The 7,500-nt window shown below is 45.7% G+C and overlaps 1 pseudogene across 1 annotated transcript in view; it reads left to right on the top strand.

Moving 5' to 3' along the window:
* Positions 1-7,500, top strand: part of LOC310786236 (ephrin type-B receptor 1-like) — a 104,488-nt pseudogene that overhangs the window by 77,230 nt on the left and 19,758 nt on the right. Inside the window, exons 12-13 of the transcript in view lie at positions 24-85; positions 616-804. The product of the transcript in view is annotated as an ephrin type-B receptor 1-like (transcript). The remainder of the gene's footprint in view (positions 1-23; positions 86-615; positions 805-7,500) is intronic.

Below are 7,500 nucleotides of genomic sequence, written 5' to 3'. Positions count from 1 at the left end.
TCTGTCTGCCTGTGTGTCTGCAGGAGAAGCAGTTGAAGGAGAGTGTGTACGGTGACAAACTGCAGCAGTACAAACACTGGCGGAGGTAGAGCCACTACTGACACTTACACCTGTTAATCAGACCCACCACCTTCATACTGTACTTACACTACCAGTCAAACTTTCTGACACATCTGATTGAATGTACTATGTATTTCATGATCCTAAAGCCATTTTGATCTAAAGACTTAAATCAATTCTTGAAATTAATTTCTTAGATAAATATAAATAATGAGGTTGATGCCTACAGTATGTGTGAATTCTTTTCCAAAGCCTATGCCGTTCCATCAAGGCAAAGGGCGGTTAACGTAACATTAAAGATCTGAAATATACTGTAACATACGGTAGTTTTGATTTGTTTAACACTTTTTTTGTTCACTGCATAATTGTGTTATTTCATCATTTGATGCATTTACTATTACTAGTCTAAACATGTGAAAAATAGTCAACATGAAGAAAAATGTGTGTCTTAACTTTTAACGGGTACTGTACATAAACCAAAACAGAGAATGTTACAGAGTCCTATTTAAATATTTCATATTTAAAATATTCCATATTTGCACTCCTTCTCCTCAGAAGTGCCTGATATGTTCAGCGGCCCCGCGCCCACCGTCACCTTCCCCACCCTGTCCGAGGGCCACAGCTCGCCGGGCGTCAAGATCTACATCGACCCCTTCACCTACGAGGACCCCAACGAGGCCGTCCACGAGTTCGCCAAGGAAATAGACGCGTCCTGTGTCAAAATAGAGGAGGTCATAGGAGCAGGTAGAGAGATTTGGATGTCTACTCTTATCTCTAACATTCCTCTGCCTCTCTGTCTTTGTCTATTTTGTTGTTGCTCTTAAAGGACAATTCAACCAAAAGTATCTAAAACGTCGTACATCCACGATTATTTCTGTCAGAAAATATTAATATGCATGAATCTACTCTAGGTTTGTATAAAACCAACAACACAAAAAAGTATCTCAGTCTTTTCACTTTACACAGCCTTCAGTTCCTAAATCATATACTGCTATTGCTCCAACTGCGAAGTTGAAAAGTGAATCTTGGGTTCTTTAATGAGACCTGTCAGTTGAAACAGAAGACATTCTCCAGTAAGTGAATCAATTTCTTCTTCTGTGCCAGACTTGTGTGTCAATGAAATAGATATGTTGCCCCCCCCCCTTCTCCCCAAAGCTGAGAGAGATGTCTACTCATGCCTAAAACTTTCACAAGAAAAAATTAAAACGGACTTCATGCATTCCTATCTGTGTGCACACTGCAGAAATGATGTGTGATGTTCGGAAAATGGAGAAAGTTGGCAGACAGACCGAGATTGATTGATTGATTGATTGATTGATTGATTGATTGATTTAACACATTGAATGCCAGCCATGTTTTCATTCCTGTAGGTAAGTTGTGCCAGGGGTGTTTTTGACGATTCTGGCTCATTTTACAACAGCCGAGGATTCTTTTCTGTTAAGAATTCATGAACACCAATCATCTAAAAATAACTAATAGAATGTGTGCTTTCTCTGTCTAAAAGAGTTAGTTTGCAGAGTTAGTAGTTATGTAGATATTAGCCGTTGAGTACAGCATGGTTTCAGCGTCTGGAAATTTATTCAGAGATAAATGGCTTTTTGTGAAACAGTCACTTTAACCATTCATTTTTGGCATCAGTAAGACCGTCAGACATTCTAAACAATAGTTTTGAACAGTAATTTCCTCCATAACAACAGGAAACACCCCTCTCATTTAAACTCCTCCCTCCGTGTGTCTTTTCCTCCTGGCTGTACAGCGGGCGTGTCAGAAGCGCTTTTGCTGCTGCCTGCCTGTGTGCCTGTCTGCCTGCTTGCCTGCGTGCGGACGCTCCTTGTGCGAGTCAAGATGGGCCGGGGAATGCGTGGGCGATGGGCAGATGTTGATTCTGGCCTTTCTGAGGTGTTTCAAAGTGTGTTTCACCTATGATCTATTTTGCAAATCGCTCTCCGCTCTCTGTGTGCTGCTGCCGGTGCGCGGCCGCTCTCAGGCAAGACAAGTCTTGAATGGATTACTGTGAAATCGCCACGGCATTTCCTTGAACGGCTTGGTCCCGCGGCAGTTTTTTCTTTGATTTCGGTCGTCTGGGGGAGCACTGTCAACACTTAGTGGGTCGGTAAAATAGATTATACACATTATCTTGCTCCAATAGTGATCTCGAAGATGTAAAAGTTGTTGATTGATGTACCACCGTCAAAAAAAAAAAATGTTTATCTAAGACGAGTTATTTCGGCTCTGGCACTTAAGCGTTGGATTATGTAAGACGAATTATTTCGGCTATGGCACTTAAGGTGTTAATTTCGTAATGATCTTGTGTCTGTGATGTGGTTTGTTTTCTATCACTCACCACAGTAGAATAAGAGTTTTTCCATTTTATGACTCTCACGCATAACTACATTTTTACATTAAATTGATGTGTCTCTCTTTTTTCTTTTGGCCAAAACTAATCAAATCCAACGGCCGCGGCGCTCTATGTGAGAAAAGGTCATGAACCAGATTCAAACACTCACTGCGGCAATTATGTGGTTTGGTCTGTTGAGCCTGAGAGGCTTTCTGAGATCCCTCCGTTCCTCCCGTCATTTCTCTGGGGTTCTCACCTTGGCCAGAGGTGACAGAGCAGGGGGAGGGGAACCGGGGGGGGGGGGGGGGGGGATATGAGCCTGTGTGATATGAGATAGCGTCGCATTCTGAGCCCCTTAATAGTGGGATTTCTCCCGTTCTGCTGCAATAGAAAGTGAGAATCTCTCTCTCTGATTCTATATCTCTCTCACTCACTCTGAAACTCTAGCCCCCTGTCTCTCTTCATCAGTGTGATTTCTCTCTCTCTCTCCCTCTCTCTTTAAATCCCCCCCTCCTCCTCCTCCTCCTCTTCCTCCATCTCTCCCTGTGATTCTTACCCTATAGGGCTCTATTTTTCCCCTGGCCTTAAAGTGGCCTTAGGCGCTAAACTGGCCTTAAACGCAAAAAAAAACACGCTTTAACGCCTGCCTACAGCTGACTCGGGAAGATACCGCCCCAGCCTAAAGCCATCTTCCCAACTCTCGGTTGTGTCTGCATGCTCGTCTGATACAGATTTCTCCCTCTCTCTTTCTCTCTCTCTCTCTCTCTCTCTCTCTCTCTCTCTCTCACTCACTTGCACTCTCTCTCTCTCTCTCCCTCTCTCACTCACTTGCACTCTCTCTCTCTCTCTCTCTCTCCCTCTCCCTCTCTCTCTCTCTCACTTGCACTCTCTCCCTCTCTCACTCACTTGCTCTCTCTCTCTCTCTCTCTCTCTCTCTCTCTCTCTCTCTCTCTCTCTCTCTCTCTCTCTCTCTCCCTCCCTCTCTCTCTCTCTCTGTCTCTCGCAATCTCTCTGTCACTCAGAGAGAGCAGCTTGAATTGCGTGGAGGTGAGTCAAGATTCAGCACAGAAGGTCTGAAAGCACAAACAGTTATATAGGCTGCCAAACAGGTGCAGGGAATCGCAATGGAAATGAAAATAGATTAGAACAGCTGGTAACTTGGACGGCACGCGGGCCGGCCTCTGCACGCTGGAGCTCCACCATGTTCAGCACCTCGGATAGCTCCCCGCCACAGACAGAGGAGGTAGTGCTGGCCTGTGTTCCAGTGACCGTGTCAATTCCTGACTGGTACTGTAACTCTATACCTGGAAATACGCTGGATCACTAATGTCAAGATTATATCGCTTGATTGGAGAAAATTCCTGAAACGAGTGAAAGTGACTTTTTCTTAAAAGGACAGTTCACAGCAAATAAATAAATATATAAATAAATAAATAAAAATCTAATTTTCCTCTTACCCATAGTGCTATTTATCCATTTTGGACTGAATTGCCGAGTGTGCCTTCTCTCGAATCCAATGGAACTGGATGGCACTTGGCTTGTGGTGCTCAAGTTGGCTGCTGCTAGCTCAGTCGAAAGAAAGTAGTTGCTAGGGGGGGCACTGTGGTGCAGTGGTACCGCTGTCACCGTACAGCAAGAAGGTCCTGGGTTCGATTCCCGCCTTGGACACTGTGTGTGCTGAGGGTGTGTCCACAATCCTATGTCCTCAGTGCCGTCGTCAAAAAGAGCCTTTCTGTGTGGATTTTGCATGTTCTCCCCGTACATGCAAAAAGAAAAGTAGTTGCTAGCTAGCCGGGTGTAGTTCGGTCAAAAGGAAATAGTTCCTCCAAGAAACTGCTCACAACAAGGTCTGTGGATTATCTTGAGTAACCAGGTCATGATTTCTGCAAAGAGCCATTGCTGTTGAGTCTTTCGAATGTATTTTATTTATTTAGTTTAGATTAATTTTGTACCGCTTTGAGCACCTCAAGCCGATGCCATCCAGTTCCATTGTATTTGAGAGAAGGTAGACATCGCTATGGCTGATATACAGTACCTAAAACTGGGAAACGCACACCAAAATCATCTAGATGGAAAACATAGCACTACAGGTAAGAGGGAACAAAATATTTTAGATTTTGGGGTGAACTGTACCTTTAAGAAACATACGATTTTGAGATTGAACGAGACAGACTATACGGATGAACCTGTTATGGATATGTTTTGCTGTGCTCTGATTCTACCCCTCTCCCCTTGACCTGTGACCTGTGACCTGTGACCTGTCATCCCATCTCACCCCTCTTTCTTAACACTCCTTCCTTCCCTCTCATCCACCCCCACCATCCTTATTATCTTTCCTTTCTTCTTCTTTCTCCCTCTCTCTCTCTGTCTCTCTCCCTCTCTCTCTCTCTCTCTGTCTCTCTCCCTCTCTCTTTCTCTCTCTGTCTCTCTCCCTCTCTCTTTCTCTCTCTCTCTCTGTCTCTCTCTCTCTCTCTTTCTCTCTCTGTCTCTCTCCCTCTCTCTTTCTCTCTCTCTCTCTCTGTCTCTCTCCCTCTCTCTCTCTCTCTCTGTCTCTCTCCCTCTCTCTTTCTCTCTCTCTCTCTCTGTCTCTCTCCCTCTCTCTTTCTCTCTCTCTCTCCCTCTCTCTTTCTCTCTCTCTCTCTCTCTCCCTTTCCCTCTCTCTCTCCTGCTCTCTCTCTCTGTCTCTCTCCCTTTCCCTCTCTCTGTTTCTCTCTTTCTCTCTCTCTCTGTCTCTCTCTCCCTTTCCCTCTCTCTCTCCCGCTCTCTCTCTCTGTCTCTCTCTCCCTTTCCCTCTCTCTCTCCCACTCTCTCTCTCTGTCTCTATCCCTTTCCCTCTCTCTCTCTCTCTGTCTCTCTCTCTCTGTCTCTCTCCCTCTCTCTCTCCCTCTCTCTCTCTGTCTCTCTCCCTTTCCCTCTCTCTCTCTCTGTCTCTCTCTCTCTCTCTCCCGCTCTCTCTCTCTGTCTCTCTCTCCCTTTCCCTCTCTCTCTCCCACTCTCTCTCTCTGTCTCTCTCCCTTTCCCTCTCTCTCTCTGTCTCTCTCCCTCTCTCTCTCTGTCTCTCTCCCTTTCCCTCTCTCTCTCTCTGTCTCTCTGTCTCTCTCTCTCTCTCTCTCCCGCTCTCTCTCCCTTTCCCTCTCCCTCTCTCTCTCTCTCTCTCTCTCTCTCTGTCTCTCTCCCTTTCCCTCTCTCTCTCTCTGTCTCTCTCTGTGTCTCTCTCTCTCTGTCTCTCTCTCTCTGTCTCTCTCTCTCTGTCTCTCTCTCTCTCTGTCTCTCTCTGTCTCTCTCTCTCTGTCTCTCTCTGTGTCTCTCTCTCTCTGTCTCTCTCTCTCTGTCTCTCTCTCTCTGTCTCTCTCTCTCTCTGTCTCTCTCTGTCTCTCTCTCTCTCTCTCTCTCTGTCTCTCTCTCTCTGTCTCTCTCTCTCCCTCTCCGGGCGTTCGGCAGTGACAGTAGATAGTTTCTAATGAGCAGTGAGATGTGGAGCAGAGATCAGAGTGAGAGAGGAGGACGACTCTGCCTGTCATCCAATTCCCGTCACTCATCCATTATTCATGCAGCGATTTTTATCTCCGGCACGAGGACTTTTATTTTGAAGTGACATTCAATGTTCATGTCCCCGAGCAGCGCAGGGTGACATTTCTTTTGACAAAAGGCATTTGTGTCTCCAGCAGCGGGAGGAAACCCAAATTCTGTATTCAAGGTCAAAACCACCATCACAGTTTCTTTCATTTTCAGTGACCACGGGGACCGACGCAATTATTTTCTCTAAAACGGCTTTTATTCACATGAACGCAGTTCACCAGCAAGATGCGACACCCATGAAGTCAGCTAACATTCTAGAGCTCTTTTGCCTTGTATTGATTTTTGATCTATAAAACCTGCCTTGTAAAGAGCATCTCTGAAGGCACTCTGGGTAAAAGCATCAGGAATTTAGAAAGAATGCTTCATTTACCAAAGCGTCCTGGTCACAACCTAACAAAGTGCTCTATAAATAAAGGTTATAGAGCACTTATCCACATTTACAAAGTGCTTCGTGAGCAGAGATTGAACCTACAGTAGAACTTCCCATTTGAGGACAGTCTCTTTAACCACCAAGGCATCTGGTCGCCTTTTGCGTTCTTGTGTCCCCCACCCCCCACCCCCCCCCCCCCCCCCCCCCCCCAACGTCCACTTGGACTCAAAGATGAACTGATTAGATTTTAGCGGGCAAAGGTCAAGGTCGCTGTGACCTCACGGCCGCCCGTTTCATACTCATTAACGAGATATCTCAGGAGCGCCCCGAAAGTTCAACGTCACTGTGACCTCACGAAACGCCATTTTCTAGCTCGTTTAATGCGATATCTCAGGAACAACCTTGACGGAATTCATTCGAATTTGGCTCAAACGTCCTACTTGGACTCGAGGATAAACTGATTAACATTTTGGTAGTCAAAGATCAAGGTCAGTGACCTCACAAACGCCATTTTCAAGCTCGTTAACACAATATCTCAGTAACGCCTTGATGGAATTTCTTCACATTTGGCTCAAACGTCAAATTCTGGACAGCCATGGATGTCAACTGCTCACTAGTTGGCGGAGGCCTACGTCCGCGGTGCGGTCGGATCTAGTTTCAGTTGAGGGAGTGTAGAGCTATAACCAACTGAGCAAAAAGGCCTCTGTCCATTCATCTTGTTTGGCACTACTGCTGCTCAGCCTTTTTCCTCGGCCCCGAGAGGAACCGCTCCTCTTTCAGCCTGCAGAAACTACCATCAGAAGTGCCCTTGAGCTTAAGGCCCTTGACCCCACAGAGCTGCTCAGTGGTCATCAGTACGAGACGGAGGTTGCAGAGCGCGGCTCCCAGGAGGAGTGAGAGTGTTTTGATGTGTTTAACACTTCCTGACCCTGAAAACTCCTCCCCAAGTTATCTGCTGTAAATAACTATGTGTTGTTCTTTCTTCTTTAATTAAAGGACTAAAAGTGTTGTTTAAAAAAAACACATAGCCAATACATGGCCAAACAGCATGAACCCAGGCTCATTTCACTTCACAGGAGACCCATTTTATATTAGAAAATGGGATTAAAATGCAATTAATCACCTGGGACGCTGTGAACGCTGAAGGAATGCG

Source organism: Poromitra crassiceps (assembly GCF_964638095.1).
Source record: "Poromitra crassiceps genome assembly, chromosome: 12".
NCBI classification, from domain to species: domain Eukaryota; kingdom Metazoa; phylum Chordata; class Actinopteri; order Beryciformes; family Melamphaidae; genus Poromitra; species Poromitra crassiceps.
The sequence above is the reverse complement of the archived record's forward strand: the minus strand, read 5'-3'. Positions and strand labels throughout refer to the sequence as shown.